The sequence below is a fragment of the Peromyscus leucopus genome, chromosome 3 (assembly GCF_004664715.2).
Source record: "Peromyscus leucopus breed LL Stock chromosome 3, UCI_PerLeu_2.1, whole genome shotgun sequence".
Taxonomy (NCBI): Eukaryota; Metazoa; Chordata; class Mammalia; order Rodentia; family Cricetidae; genus Peromyscus; species Peromyscus leucopus.
Window position 1 is genome coordinate 28,432,174 of NC_051065.1, and position 16,607 is coordinate 28,448,780.

Below are 16,607 nucleotides of genomic sequence, written 5' to 3' on the forward strand. Positions count from 1 at the left end.
AAAAGCACAGACCATGGACATCAGCATGGCCTCAGGTAACAGCACAGGCCATTCCCATCAACATGCCCCCTGCCCCCAGACATCAACACAGCTTTAGGTACAGACCACAGACATCAGAATGGCCTTCATTGGCAACACATACCATGCTGTGAGCCCCAGAATATGAAGTAGGAATTCAGCTGACAATGACAAAAGCTAATACCTGGAAGAGTCAAGGATTTTTTTCCAGAGCATAGCCAAAACTCAAGGAATCTTGGTGATACTGGCTTTTGGATGTATTAGCTGTATCCTGCAGTGAATTTCTTGTGTGCTATTGTAGCTTCCCATTTGATTTCTCTCACAAGAACTTCTAACAGTGTGATTGATGCTTTATTTGGGCACAACTTCCCCTATACATTTAGGGTATTTGGATAGCATTCCCCAGCTGTGTTTATTCTTCACTAGCAAACATCTGGCCAAGGCCATTTTCCAAACAGAAGTATTTCAGCTAAGATACCTTTCTACATTCAAGGACAAACTGCAGATAGATAAACATTAGCTCATCTCACCTACAGATGAGAAAAATAACCACTAACAATTGAATCCTCAACTCCTTACCTTCACCCCAGTTTATTTACACAAGACCCTAATTTAAGAAACTTACTGCTCGAATTTCTGGGATGATGTTTTGGCCATCTGCTAGTTACTGGGTAAGGTAGTTATTTCCCACTGACCCTAGGAGACAGTGGACAAGGACGGGAGGATGACAGGTGCCAAGCTTCATTTCTTGTGCAAATTAAGCTTCAATCCTCCCTCTTTTATCTCAGCCCAGGTGCTGTTTCTAGTTCTAAAGATTCGCTCCTTAGCAATTAACACAGGGCAAAAGTGCCTTTACTAATCAAATACTGCACATTGTGATATAAGTTGCCTAGCAACTGAGTATTCTTTCCCTGCCCTTCCAGAGCCCTTCCAGAAAGCGGCACAGCCAAGATAAGATGGGACAAAAAGCAGCGCCTAAGGAAAAAAGACAGTTTTGCTTTACTAGTGTCTTATACTGACACATATAGACTCCTAACACTTTATCTAGCCTCTTCTAAGATTATAGTCTGAGCACATAAATTCCTTTTTACAACCCCCTAATTGATTTTAGCCTTTAGTTGACCCTACCAGAGAACTCCCCACTAGTCGCTCCCCCTTTGGGTTGTTTTTGGAAGCTGACAATTATTGCTCTATGTGTGTATCTTATCACCTCTCTCTGCGACCCTGAAAACTTTAAGCCTGGCATTGCATTACCAAAGAATCGCTGCTTGTATATATATACCGGCACCCCCACAGCACCTGTGGGATTGACTTAGAAGAATAAAGTGATGGACTAAAGAGCTCTGTGTGCTTAGATTCATTTGATATCCCTCAGATTAGTATCCCAGCTGCTTGTAGCATCTGTCCTGGACCCTGGGAGAAGGCTGCACCAGCAGGTAGCGGTGGGGAATTCAGTAAGGCCATGGACATCAACACGGTCCCCAGCTGCAGCTGGACATCCTCCTGGCCTGTGGTGGTAGCATGGACCATGGACACCAGCATGGCCTCCAATGGAAGCCCAGACCATGGACATCCACATGAACCTCAGGCTGCAACACAGCTTGGGGCAGAAGCAAGGACATGGACACCAGCATGTCCTCGGGCTGTAGCACAGACCACAGATACCAACATGGCCTGCAAGGGCGGCACAGACCCTGGAGGACTTTCAAGGAGGTCCATTCCAGAAAATGGACCATTCTTCATCTCCGATATCCTGTCATTACTCAGCCAGGGTGATTGTGCAGCTGGGCAGGGGCTGAGTCTGCGAAAGCTCCAGTCCACCACACAGCACCCTGCCAGCCCTACTCACCATGGACATGTTCCCCATCCGTCACAGCCTTCTTCCTCACCTGTCACTGCCAACACTTCTCTAGTTCACCTCTCCCTACTTTGAACACACTGCTCCATTCCTCAGTCTTTCCCACCTCTCCTTCGAATATCCGCTCATTGTAGTGGCACTGCAAACTGTAGTGTGTCCCACGGTCGATTTTTTTTTTTTTTTTTTTTTTTTTTTTTTTTTTTTTTTTCCCATGCAACTTTACACGCAAATACCCATTGCAACAAGTCAATGGTCTGGTTTAAGGTTTCTGGTTTCTGAAGCACCCTAAATACTGGACCATTGCTGAGACTTGTCTTGGATATCCTGCTGTTGCCCAAAGTCAGAGTGATCTTACTGCTAAACAGAGTGTCTAGGGGCACCAGGGGCAGGATCCGTGCGAGCTCCAGTCCACCACCGCACTGCAGACTTCTCCAGAGTGCGACTATTGTGCTTGCAGCCTGTGGGCAGCGTCTCTGCCCTGCGCCAGCCCCCCAGCCCTCCCAACGCCTCCCCCCAACCCCTCCTGTCCCCCCTCCCCCGCGTCCTCCCAGCAGGGAGAGCCGAGCAGCAGTGGCACACTGCAGGCAGGCCCTCGGGCCGAAGACTAACCCTATTCAGTAATGCCATGTTCTTTGTCCACTTGAGCCATGCTCCCGTATGGCTCCTGTACCCTTCATCGCTGGAGTTTTGCCATTCTCCCCGAGGTTCACAGCTCTGCTCTACCACCTTTCCTTCCAATTCTTTGAGTCCACTTTTTAAAATCACCACAGGACCTGCCTTGTTTTATTTCTTCTGGGGATACTTCTGGCGCTGCAGGCTTCCTCCTTCACCACTGCATCTCCCCTCGGGCTTCCGCGGGTCTTTCGGACTCCCCTGAGCTGCTCCAAAGCCCTGCAGTGGGTACCAACAACCACTGCCAACCACAACCACAGCCATGCTTCAGACCTCACAGTGAGGCTCTGGGCGACCAGCGCAGCTCCACTGGCTACGTTTTTTAAACAAGCTCTTAGTGTTAATTTTACTCCGTTTCTTTCCCTCCTTCTCGTCTCTCCTCCTCCTTTCCCATTCCTATGTTGATGGAGATTGAACCCAGGGCCTCACAGAGGCTAAGTGAGCATTCTCCCTCCCGCTGAGGGAAGCTGCAGCCCAGGACAGCTACAGCTTCCTTTTCTATTAGAGAGCAGGTGAGGCCACCTGTTCCTCTTGGAACTTCTTACAGCCCCTGACTTCCTCCATGACACTTCCTCCCCTGCTTATCTTGGATTGCATGGCCTGTATATCTTTATAGAGTGTCTTCTCTCATCTAGTGTAATTGTGAGGTGCTCTAGGTTTTTTTCTCTGAATTTATAGCCACTTTAAAATCGTCTATGTTTTGCTATTGCTTTATTTTATTAGGCCATCTCAACTTCCCTTAGCTCACAGGATACACAGTAGGTATAGACCAGTGGTTCTCAACCTTCCTAATGCTTCGACCATTTAATTTAGTTCAGCGTACTGTGGTGACCCCAACCATAAAATTTTGTGGCTACTTCATAACTGTAATTTTGCTACTGTTATAAATCATAATGTAAGTATTTTTGGAGATAGCAGTTTGTCAAAGGGGTCACAACCCACAGGTTGAGAAACACTGGTATGGTCAGACTGTCAACTGAGGTTCAGAGTGCTTTGTTGATGGTGAGTGATCAAGAAGCAGTCTGAGCTTCTGGAGACATTTTGTGCAAGGCTAAAAAGACAATTTAAAAATTATCCTAAGAAATTCCATGGAATAAGAAATTATGTATTCCAAGAGAGGGCTAGGGTGTACCTCAGTGGTAGAGCATGTGCCTAACATGTGCAAGAAAACTTTGAATTTGATCCCACCCGTAAAGGTTTTTCTGGCATGAGGGCATGTTGGCAGTTGTGAGCCAAGGAATATCAACCACAAAGTCACACAATGCAACAAACCTCATGCAAGTGATTTATTGGGGAGAAACACAGAACGCAGCTGCCTCTGGCCAGGAGCAGAGACAGCAGAGGCTGGGCGAGGGGCAGGCTTTTATGGGGTCTTTGGAGCATGTGCAGCGAGCTAGAGGAAAAGTGTAGCACTACCGGAAGTATTGCTTTGCCACTGACTTTTAAACATTGTTTGGCAGTTAACACTGAGCCTCGGTGGTGGGGATTTCCAAGTCTCGGAGCTCTCTGTGGAAGACTAGGGGCAGTGCAATTTCCCACTGGCCTGTAATAGTGAAACAAACAACCAAACGAACAAACAAACAACACCCACAGAGGGGATTCTAAATAGAATGTTGTAAACAGACCTTAATGGCTGACTCTGATGTGACCTGAAAAGGCCAAAATTGTTGATAGGAATGTGGATCACAAAGAGTGTCAGGAACAGGGAATGTTTTGAAGGGAGCAGGCGAAAGCACCTTGGCCTGAGTACTGCCAGTTTTGACTTCAGACTCCATTTTACCTGTAGGGTGAAACACAGTCAAGTTCCCAAGCCCTGGGGGGGGGGGGGGGGGGGAGGGAACTTCCCAATAGCTGACCAACCTCCTCCTTAACCAATAGAAATAGTCTGTTATGCCCCTTAGCTCTTTAAAACATCATGGCTATTCCTAACCGCAGAAAGAACACATGAATCTGGTTGGTTGGACTGAAAAGCTCCCATTGTGTGTCGGATGACAATGATGAACACACAGGAAGTTCCTGATCTTTTACTTCCAACTGGTGAAAATTGTAATTGAAACTTGGCAACAAACGTTTGTAATTTTTGTGCTTATGAACCCACTTCTGCCCCTGTTCAGGGCTGCCGGGAGAAACAAGGCTCCCGAGTCCTTGCCCTGCAGCCCTGAACGGTCAGTGACCCACTTACGTGGTGATTTATTAAAACCTTTGGAAGTGTTGTCTCTCTCCTCCCCCATGGTGCACAGTGGACTTGCTGAAGACAGCTGCAGACAGAAGTCCATGTGAGGTGCAGCCGTCAAAGCTGCAGTAAGGGACCACCTGTCTGGGAAAGCTCGTCTTGGCAACCCTGCCGCCACTTGTGTTCCTTAGGCTGTGCAGCCTTCTGGCTGCTGAAGAAAAGCTGCAACTTCGTGATTAAGATACAGAGACAGAGGCTGAGAGACTTCAGCAGGAACGCTGGTCCTGAGACCCATCACTGGCAAAGGGGGAGTGATAGGTTTTGGTTTCCGGCTTTGGAAGCTGCAGCCCATGGTCAGATGAATCCACAGATCTTAGACCCAGGGCATGGCAGAGAAAATGTGAGTGAGGATTAGGGGACCAACGCTGTTTACCGTGTGATTGCCAGAAAACAAACGAGGAGTAATAGGAGGGGGCCAGGGCCAAGGAACACCCTCCAGAGGCACAGCCCCAGGGACTCGCTTTCCTCCTCTGGACCTCACTTTTCTTTCTTTCTTTCTTTCTTTCTTTCTTTCTTTCTTTCTTTCTTTCTTTCTTTCTTTCTTTCTTTTTTTTTTATAAATCTTTTTTTTTTTTGTAAAGGTTTATTTATCTACTATGTATACAGTGTTCTGTTTGTATGTATGTCTGCACACCAGAAAAGGGCACCAGATCTCATTATAGATGGTTGTGAGCCACCATGTGGTTGCTGGGACCTCTGGAAGAACAGTCAGTGCTCTTAACCTCTGAGCCATCTCTCCAGCCCTGGACCTCACTTTTCACAGCGCTTCCACCTCCTAATAGTATACTTAAATGTCTAATAAACCAATATTAGAGCCCTCATGATCTCTCTTTGGAAATACACTCAGAATCACCTGGAAAGGTGTGTTACTAATATAGATAGATACTTCTCAGTCTACTGGAGTTGACAAGATGAAGTACCAAGGTATTTATATTTTTGGAACCCAGAACATCTGATGACAATAACATCAGTCTTTGCATCAGAGAAATGGGCCTCCATGGGATTGGTGATTATGCTAGCACCCACATGTCTGTGGCTAAAAATGCTGTATTCATTACTTTTCTCATCACTGTGATACAATTTCTGACAAAGGCAACTTCAGGGAAGAAAGATTTGTCTTGAGAGTTTTAGGGGAACTCAGTCCATGTAAAAGTATTTGTGGTAGAGCAGCCCAGTCGATATTGGTGGGAGTCTGAGGCAGTTGACCACATCATGGTGGCTGACCAGTAATGCTCAGGCCAGTACCAGAAATGACTATCACCTAGAAGGCCTGCCCCTAGTGGTACATCTCTGCCAACCTGCCTACTAGGACATACTTTGGCATAGGTCCCAACCTCAAGGAAACTGGCACTGTCAAGTACAGCTCTAAGTTAACCTTCCAATTGCTCTACACTCTAGCACGCCCCAGGAATGCAAGAGAGAGTGGTAGTTATAATCCCAGGTAAGGGTCCCGTGACCCCTCCCACCTCTACCAAGCAATGTTAATAAGTGGTAGCCCCATTTCTGTTGCACAGACCAGCTACTGCGTCAAACTCAGCTCCATGATGGCCATGGTCAGTTAATACCTAGAGAAAACTGATAGCCCCCAACAGCAGTGCTACCCTTTAATTGTAGCCTTTGCGTGGCTATCTCACCCTCCACCAACAAGACAAAAAAAAAAAAAAAAAAAAAAAACCCAACAACTTGGTAGGGCAAACTTGCCTGTTGCCTCTATACGGATGAACGGATGATGAACATTGAGGACATACATCACTATGATGGCCCCATTGAAACTTAGTTTCAGATTTGAGATCAAGGAGGGCTTTGACTTCTCTTTACTGATAAGGAGCTCGTTGGATTTGTTTCAAGCTATTATTAGTGCCAGGAATTCAGCAGAGTTTCAGTTTCATTGTCTTTCCTGCCCACATTTGTGACACAGATTTGGAAACTGCCTTTGTTAAAAATCACTGACCCTTCACATGGGTCTGCAGATGCCTGACAGACAGACGACTAAAAGCAAGATAAAGCATGGTGTCTCTGCTTTCATTTTGTATCTGTCTTCCCTGTCATAAGACTCTTGGAGTCCTGCTCAAATCTGCCTATAGACATAGAAATCACTCAAAATTTGTGTGTCTGAAAACCAATGATACAAGGTTGATTTGCCCTAAATTTACTTAACCTATCACAAAACCCTTCAAGGCTCATTGTATGAAAATAAAAGTAATGGAAGTGTTTTGCTTTCTGGTTTTAAATACCATTATGCAGTAGCCCCAGAATGTACCTAGAAGTCTCCAATCATTGTCCCATGTGTGGAGCAACCTTGGATTCCAGCAACCATCAAATCTCATAGACAGATCATCCCATGAGAGCGTCATCTTAAGTGGGAGCCATTACCTCAGGATGAGAGCTGGTGCTACCCCAAATACTCCAAGCAGTAGCCATCATTTCATGGGAACCTGAAAGTCCACTCAACTGATTAAGATTTCTCTGAGCCCACCTTTCAGCACCAGGGCTAAGATAGCGTTCATCCAGATCCCACCTTACTAGATTACTTAGTTACGCACACCTCTAGTTTAAAAGCTTCTGTCTGAAATGCTTGATCTCTGTCTTCTCAATGTGACCATACAGAGTAAAATTCTTCCCTGCCTGTCACAACTTGTTACATTTACTTTCTTTGGTGGGAGGGGTGGCTGTGTGGTAGGAGAATAGGTAGAGAGTGGGTTCTGGAAGGCCTTAAACCAAGGCAAAAAATTAGGAAAGGTGACGTCCCCCTAGGTGAGGCGCTGACTGGAGCATTGGGCAGCACAGGGTCATAGCGTGTTAAAACGGGTGAGCCTGTGACCTGAAAGAAACAGACACCTTAGAGCATACGGACCACCAAGGAAATGTGTGAAGGACGATGTGAGGGCAGTGGATAACTGGTAGGGCTTGTGTGGTAGAAGGAAAACACGGACGTGTGAAGCTAGACCCCCTGTTCCTCACCCCACCCCCGGCATTTATTGTCAGTTGTTTTGTTGACCTTTGCCATTCTGACTAGTGAAAGATGAAACCTCCGAGTTGTTTTGATTTGCATTTCCCTAATTGCTAGGGCCAAAGAACAGTTTTTGAGATATTTCTTAGCCATTTTTTCTTCTTTAGGAAACTCCCTGTTCAGGTCCTAGGGCCATTTTTCAAATAGGTCATTTAGTTTTATGACTTTTTGTTTTTTTAGTTCCTTATGTATTCTGGCTATTAATCCTCTGTCAGATGTCTAGCTGGCAGAGATTCTCACCCACTCCGTGAGCTTCCTCTTTACCTAACTAATTGTTTTTTAGTTTTATGAAGTCACACTTAATCGATTTGGGCCCTAATTCATGGGCAAATGGAGTCCCGTTCAGAACATCTTTCCTTTCCTGCATCACACACAGCACTGCCTGTGTTTTCTTCCAACAGTTTCAGTGTTGCAGGCTCACATTAAGGTCTTTGATCTGCTTGGAGCTGGTTCTTGAACAAAGTGATAACTACAGGTCTACTTTCATTCTTCTGAATGTGCACATCCCGTTTTTCCAGCACCATTTGTTGAGGGTGCTTACTTTTCTCCAGCATATGTCTTTGGCATCTTTGTCAAATATTAAATGGCTGAAGTTATGTGTACTCTGCTTGAGTTTTGTATTTTGTTCCATGGACTACATATTTATTTTTGTGCAAGGACAATATATTTTTTTTTTTTTACCGTAACTGTTAAAACAGCACTCTGTAGTCACGGCGGGTGGGAGTCACGAGAAAGACACACCATGCGGGTGGCAGCCAAGGGGGCATGGCAGAAAGTTACACCATACAGACACAGCATCCATGTGGAAAGTTTTATTGGAGGGAAGGGAGAAAGGAAGGGAAGGAAGGAGGGAGGGGGAGAGAGAGGAGGTGTACACCTCTTTGAATAGAGAGAGAGGAAGGAAAAAGGGGGAGTTAAAGGGGGGGTTCTTTCTTCAAAGGAACTTAGGATGGCATCAGGATGCTGAGGGGGGCCAGGGTATTATCTGCTTCTGGTCAGGATTCCAAGAAGTGGGTCTGAATGCTAACATTCCTCCCTTTTCGATTATTAGAAAAAGGTGAGTTATGGATGGCAAGTGGAGGGAAAGAGGGTGCTGAATTCTCAAGACTGCTTCTGGCAGGGAAAGTTGGGAGTAGAGGTCACACATGGCAGGAGGTGTGAGTGAAGAAGTTCAGTTAGCTGTCATCATGGGGATCTCAGGCATCTGCTCCTTGAGGGAGCTGAAAAGGCAGATTGCTAGGAGAAAAAAAATGGATTGTTATCATGGGCCATCAGGGCTAGCCATGGGAAAAGTGAAGACTGCCAGAAAGAATGGAATGGAAGAGTGCCCTGGTTGTACAGACGAGGCAGGGGTGAATGAGCCAGACAAAAGAGCAGATATGCCCTTGAGTCTGGAGTGGTGATACCAGGACTTTAGGGGAATGGCATGCCAAGTCAGGAGCACAGGAGCCATCACATCTGCTGTTTTTCTGGAGGTGGGAAATGGCTCTGTAAGGTGTCAACAAATTAGGAGATAACAGTTTTTATGAGTGGGCATGTGGGTGAAGTTAACGTGTCAGTATTCGCCTGGTTGGTGGTTGGCCTCATCAGAGCTGGTGCAGGGGTGTCATATCTGGAGGACTTCCTGTAGACTGGCCTTTGTGAGAGTCTGGAAGGAGGGGTGGAACTGTGCAGGGATGTATAAGTGTCTGTAAAGCAACTGGAAAAGATTTACATCTTGGTGTCACAGCAAAAGCTATGGCCTTGGGTTAATAAGTATGAACATTCTTTAGGGCCTGGTTTCAGCCCAATTAAACACGTCTTTAAATTTGTAACCAGAGGAAATTTACTGAATGGAAGTGGTTGAGTGAGTGAAGAAGGAGGAGGGAGGCTTCCCCACCTTCTCCAATGCTAGCCTGTCTCTAAAAGCTGGGACCAATAAAGTCCACAGAAACCTTTGTGTTGGGGGAGAGAGCTGTTAAAACTGGCAAACATCGTATCATCACATCTAAGAAGGATAAGTAAGTGAACAGAAGTGAGACAGCTTTCCTGTCTTCATATAAACAAACCTTAAAGCTGCTTCTTTTTATCTAATTCACCAGGAGATACTGGGAACAGTATTAGCCCTAAGAGAACGAGGCTGTGAATTTTACATAGAGAACTGAGAAGGCAGCTGAAGCAAAGCCTGGTTGTCAAATGGCATCAGAGATCCGAGAAGGATAAATTTTACCTGAGTGCAGACCAAGCAGCTTTTGAATCTGTTAAAAATGACAGGGACAAGTCCATACCCAGTAAGCCATACCCAGGTCTCCACATTGTTGGAGGCAGAAGTATCAAAACAGCATCAATCTTTGGCTGCTAGGCCCATAAGGTGGGAGGGTCCATGGAAGAAGGACATAGGGAAGACTGATCTTACTTTGTCTAGACAAAAGGGGTGCAATCAATTCTCCAATGACCTGTTGCTTGTCCACAGTCTGGGCTGGGTCCTGGTGGCAGGCGTCACATTAGGGCACCTTGCCCAGAGGTCAGCATTGCCATAATGCAGGTGGGGACATCATGGTGCCTCATAATCTTCTTCAGAGACCTTGGGTCACTGCTAGGATATGGGAGTGCTAGGATATGGGAGTCTCTGTCTGACATAATAAGCCGTTTGATCAACATTTTAAATAACATATTCTGTAAATCTCTGAGCATTTGAGGACTGTCTATTAGGTATGAATGACTGACTATCAACTTGTGTTCCCTAACAGTCTTCAATATGTTAGTAGCTTTCATAAGACTAGGACTTACTGTCTCCTGAGAAGGCAAAGAAGAGTGACAGGAAAGATCACAGCGTCAAATGGGAACAGGAAAAAGGGGCTTGTGAGTTGGGTGTGGCCCAACTCTGGGAAAAGGACCCCCTCAGCGGACCAGAAACTCCATTATAGAACATATATATATATATAATTTATCAAACATATGCCATCATTTATTTAAAATCTTTAGAAGCTTGGTGTTGAGCACTTGGCAAAGACATAGGTGTAAATCTCTAAGTTGGCTTTTGATAATCTGAACAGATAAATTTCATACCAGTCTAAGGTATTTGAGGCTTGTTGTTTCTTTGCTCTATAAGGAGATAAAATAAACAGAGAGCTCAATAGGACTAAATGTATTTTTTAACCTTAGTAAACCTCAGTAAAAGATGACTGTCAGCCACGTGGCTGTCTACATCATGATGAATTTCGGGGAACAAAATCAAATGTTATTTAGACTTAATTTTGAAAGCATATATGGATCTGCTTTTTTAGCAGGGCCATGGAGTATCCATTGACCTCTGAGCAGTTGACACAAAAACAGCATTGCTCTTCCAAGATCTCACATAAGTCCCCTTGTTGAAGGAATAATAACCAGGGGGACCAATTGAACATATTTTAGGTCAAGGCCTCTTTATCATGGAGAACTACTTCAGCTAGAGAGGAGAACAATTTTTCCAAACGTGGCTTATCTTTGAGAGCATATATAAATTCAATTTGGACATATAGTTTTCCCAATTAGTTACAGCTTAACAAAATTAGCAAGGACAAGGAGGATTACATTCTTAAGCCTGAATAGACCTTGAGTAAGAGAGACATTTTTTAAGCCATTGGCAGCAATATCTGCATCTATTACCATTTTTAATGCTCTGTAGTTTGATCTGATCTTTGAGTACAGCCAGATTGTAATCCTGAATGATTTATATAGAAATAATAATTTCATAAAGTCATATAATACCTCTTTGGTTCTGCATAAAGAAGGTCAAGTGTCTTATTGCAGAACCATTTTAGTTAATAAATCTATCCATTGACAATTTTGGGTCCAGTTTCCTGGTATATCAATGGGCATTAGGTAGTCATTTTGTCCCCTATGCCAGGGGGCTTACCTTTAACTTAGCCTTTTTGCTGGTTTTGGGAGCAGGGAACATAGGATAACATATTCTCTTCTGTAACTGCTTCAAGCTGAAACAGGGAGTTGATGGTCAGATTCCAGGAAGGCTGAAAGGCTAGTCAGCAGTAAGGAGGGAATCTAGGCAGTGGGGTATTAATCAGAAGCATCTGATTTGATTCAGCTGGAAACAAAGAGTATTCATATCAGCTGGCTTGGTCCATATCAGCTTTCAGTATGTCCATGGCTCACAGGTTGAAGTCGGGAGCCGATGCCTGGATGTGTCAGTCAGCCAAATGGAAGCCTGCTGAAACAGATGTTGACTAGAGACAAGAGTTAAAATTTATGAACTTATTTGGAACTTTTAGGCCTATAGCCTTAGTGCCAATCTGGTGAAGCATTTGGCAGAAATAAGGAAAACACCTCCATTACCAAGACTGGAGTAGGACCTTTTAATCCTGGTAGGATGGAAGTAGCAGATGCAGTTGAAAATCTGTAGCATCACAATCCTGATTCTTGGATCTCCTGGTCAGCATCATTTCCTCGTAACCAGAAACAACAAAGGATGGATTCTTTATCACCAGTGGCCTCATTTCCTCTTGTGTTCAGCCACATGTCTTTCTTCTTTCTTCTCAAAAGACATGGAATGTAACATGTAAAAAAGAGTCTCCCATGAAGATAGTAATGTCATTCCTCCAGCAGAGCCAACCAAGTCCTTACCAGAATCTTAGTGCTTCTCTGCTTCCCTATGAATACCACCAGAGTCTCAGAAAAGAAATCCCTAGTAAATCAAGATGTATAATGTGTAATCCATTAGGAGAGGTTTGCCATGAAATCAGTGTCAACAGTGCAACACATAGACAGTGTAGTGACAATTGCTACAATGAACACAGATTGACCAATGGTCCAACAATGAACTGCCATGAACAGTGTGGCAATCATATGCCCAAGAATGCTGGACACAAAGTCCTGACCACTGGTCAGAAAAAGAGCTTCTGCTGCTGGAACTGTGCCAGTGAATATAGAGATAATGAAAACAAAAAAAAAATATATATCATTTTTACAACACAGAAAATGGAATGCTAACAGAGAAGAAAATCTAATAAAATAAATTTATAAATCTTAAGGTAAAGAATGTTCACATAGGCCATGAATATACAGAGTTGTGTGTGTGTATATATATATATATATATATATATATATATACAGGCAGAATTAAAGCTAGCGTACATTCACACATATAGAGTTAAATCCAAGTCACATGCATACACATAGAGATATATTGAACAGAAGTTGAGTAATAAGAGGAAAGGGAGAACCAGTATGTGCTGAACAGGATGAAGCTGATCTCTTCATCTCTGACTCACAAGTTGTAGCAAACTGTAAAGGTGTCGGGTGAGCAAGAAAGCAAATTTTTGTTGTTGTTGTTTGGTTTTTTCGAGACAGGGTTTCTCTGTGTTGCTTTGCGCCTTTCTTGGAACTCACTCTGTAGCCCAGGCTGGCCTCGAACTCACAGAGATCTTCCTGGCTATGCCTCCCGAGTGCTGGGATTAAAGGCTTGGGCCACCACCACCCAGCAGCAAATTTGTTACAAGTGTAAGAGGGTGATTCAGAAAGCAGACCTGGTACGGATGGGAGGCAACAGATCTGCCCCAGGCGAGTGAGATCCTGGCGTGAAGTGGGCAACCCCAATGGACTAAACAAACATGCCATGGGCAACAGAGTTAGTGCAAGAAGTTTGAGAGTGGAAAACCTCGACAGGGCGGGAGTTGGGAGAGGCAGGCCCCCCACATCAAAGATGGCAAATGACCACCTCAGTCAAGATGACGCCTGACCACATGACTGCCCTTATCAAATATGGTGAGAGAGCCATATGACCTGTCTGTCTTTGACCTTAGTCAAGATGGCATCTGACCACGTGGTCATGTGTTTGTTTGTTTTCCCAAGACATACAGAACATATATGGAGCACATAAACTCAAGCATTCAAAAGTCAGTCAGAAACACATTCATGTGATCCCATCAATCACACATTTCCATCCGCACATATGAAATAAACCTTTTTAACAGAACGACAGACAAAACTTCCCAGCAAATGTCAGGTGACCAACTTAAAAATCCAGAGGTAAGAATTTACAGGACTGCAGGCGTAGACTGAGAGCCAGCACAGCGGGAGAAAGCCGGGAAGGAGCAGAAGATAGGGGAGGCACCAGGTAGCGGCAACAGGAGCGGTGGCCAAGGGTGGGCAGCGGGGGTGGGGGCTCGGTTCCACGTGGCCCATCCCGGCCATGAGCCGTGAGCAGCTGTGGGCAGGAGGGACGGACGGGGCGGGAGTGCATAGCCCAAGAACCTTGGATCTGACCAATTTCCCATGAGTGAGGCAGAGGTCGCAAACTGCTGAGCGATTCATCAAACGCAGAGCAGGGGCCCAAAGGATGCTGAGGTCCAAGCACGATGGCACAGGCTGCTGCAGTATTTCCTCCAACACAGAGCCGCAGCCTGAGGGCAGCTAAGCCCGAGGGACATGTGGTTGCTTGGTACCAAGACTTAGAAATGAGGCCAAGAGGTGAGAGACCACAGTCGAGATGAGACGAATTCTCACTTTACGGGAAATGGCCAAAGGGAGGCTTACTGATTAGGATGGTGTTGAAGGTTCCAGAGATCCCAGTGTGTCTCGGGCTGACCGACCGCAGGCAGGAGAAAGCGCCAACGAGGGCCTCTGCCAGTCATTTAGCACCAATGTTAAAATGGTACATGGCAGTCATGGTGTGTGGGAACCTCGAGAAAGACACACCATGCCGGTGGCAGCCAAGGGGACATACTAGAAAGTTATTCACACCCAGCAGACACAGCATCCATGTGGAAAGTTTGAAGGGAAGGGAGAAGGGAAGGGAGGGAAGGTGAAAGGAAGGGGAGGAGGGAGGGAAGGAGGGTGAGTGTGCAAGCAGGTGCATACCTCATGGGAATGGAGAGGGAGGAAGAAGAGAGAGTGAAGTAAGTGGGAGAGCTTCTTTCTTAAAGGAACGTAGGATTGCGTCAGGATGCTGGGTGAGCCAGGGTATTATCTGCTTATTGGCCAGGATTCCAGGAAGTGGGTCTGAATGCTAACAATGACTCTGTCATATATCTTGAGATTTGGAATGGCAATTCCTCCAGCACTGTTCTTTTTGCTCAGAATTGTTTTGCTATCCAGAGTCTTTTGTAGTTCCATATGAATCACAGCAATGGCCAGCGTAGCATAAGAATCCTAAGGTAGTGAAGTAGTGGCACACAAACGTACCTTGGCCATAACCAACAGCTCAATGATTGTTCTTAAGGCCCGTCAGACTAACTCAGTAAGAGGGAATCATGCCTGGCACCGGAAAGCTAGTTAACTATCCCAGGCTAGTGAAGTCATGGTTTATATTTTATGGAGAACTTTCAACCTCCACTTTACTAAGGCAGTATAATCCCTAACTACATTTTAAATATTTGTCCTTATACTCAGGAGTAAATGTAATCCTAACCCCTTCACGGAAATTTCTCTTTGCAACAGATGGAGACCATCACAGAAAATCACAACCAATCGAAAAGCTGAGTTGTGGAGCCTGGTTCCAGCTGATAGACTGCAACACAACCCCTGTTCCTAAGGCTCCAGGGTAACTGTGGAAGTGGGGGAGGAAAGACTATGAGAGCCAGAGGACCAGGACGTTTGCTGTGAGGTTGTGTCTCCTAGGAATGTCTGAAGCTACACCCTGGAAGTCTCCGAAACATGACTGCCGAAACATGACGTGAACAGGGATGACATCAGGTCATGCTGACATGGATGGGGACTCAAGGGGCCTCGGCTGTACACGAAACTCTAGGCAACTAAAAAATGCTGAGAGTGGGAGAAGCACTCTTCCCTAGGGAAGAGCACCAGTTACTCATCCAGTACCAAATGGTCAGCCCTGAAAAATGGACACACAAGTAACATTATTCAGACTGAGAAAATTTTATTAATGCATTTAGGGATATATGTTTGACAATTAATTTAAAAACAGGCCACAAATTTGAAAGAGAACAAGGAAAAGTATATGGGAGGGAGGAGAGAAAAGGGAGAAATCATGTAATTATAATCTCAAAAAACAATTTTTAAAAATGTAAACCTGGAAATACAACCTTCCCTATTTTGAAAATAAGACAAGAGACATTGAGAAGAATTTAATTTTTTTGCCGTTTCGATCGAATCTAGAACACAGATTTCCTGCCTCTCGGCCCTGGCTGTTGTGCCCCACTGTCTTTCAAGATTGCTTTTGGCAACAGGAAGCCACTGTGGATTTGGAAGCCAGAAAATGCTTTAGAAACGTCAGCAGGGAGTGGGGTTGTGGTAGTTTATGCCTGTAATCCCAGCACTCAGGAGGCCGAGGCAAGAAGATTTGAATCTGAGACTAGCCTAGGCTGTATGGTGGGACCTTGTCTCGGAAAAAAAACAATGTGTTGGATTTTTTTTCCCAATTGCCATGACAAATACCCAACAGAAATAAAGGGAAAACAATAATTATTTTAGTTCATGGTTTCAGTGCATAGTTATCTGGCTTTGTTCCTGGGACACAGAGTAGCAGATTGTCAATGTAGAAAAACATGGCAGCAGGAAGCAAAAAGGTCAACAGGAAAGGGTAAGAGAAGATGTATCTCCAAATTCACACCTCCAGTGACCTAGTTCCTTCAATAGGTTCTACATCCTAGAGTTTCTACCACTTCCCAGAATAGCCTGTAGCTGGGAAAGGAAGCATTCAGCACATGAACCCACAGGCAAGTGATCACATTCAAGCTGTCACATGCCAAATGAGATAAAAGCTGTGAGAAGACAGACCAGAGCAAAGTGCCAGTCAGTATGCCAAACTCAAGAAGACATTCAGTAGTAAGAAATGGCAGTCCACTAGCTAGAAAGTATATCCCAGTGCCTGTAACATTGTT

At 45.0% G+C, this 16,607-nt stretch overlaps 1 long non-coding RNA gene across 1 annotated transcript in view; it reads left to right on the forward strand.

Annotated features, from left to right (window-relative positions):
• Positions 1–16,196, forward strand: part of LOC114687247 — a 30,538-nt gene extending 14,342 nt beyond the window's left edge. The window contains exon 2 of the long non-coding RNA XR_005091046.1: positions 15,205–16,196. This is a non-coding gene — a long non-coding RNA (uncharacterized LOC114687247). The remainder of the gene's footprint in view (positions 1–15,204) is intronic.
• The last annotated feature ends 411 nt before the right edge of the window (positions 16,197–16,607 follow it).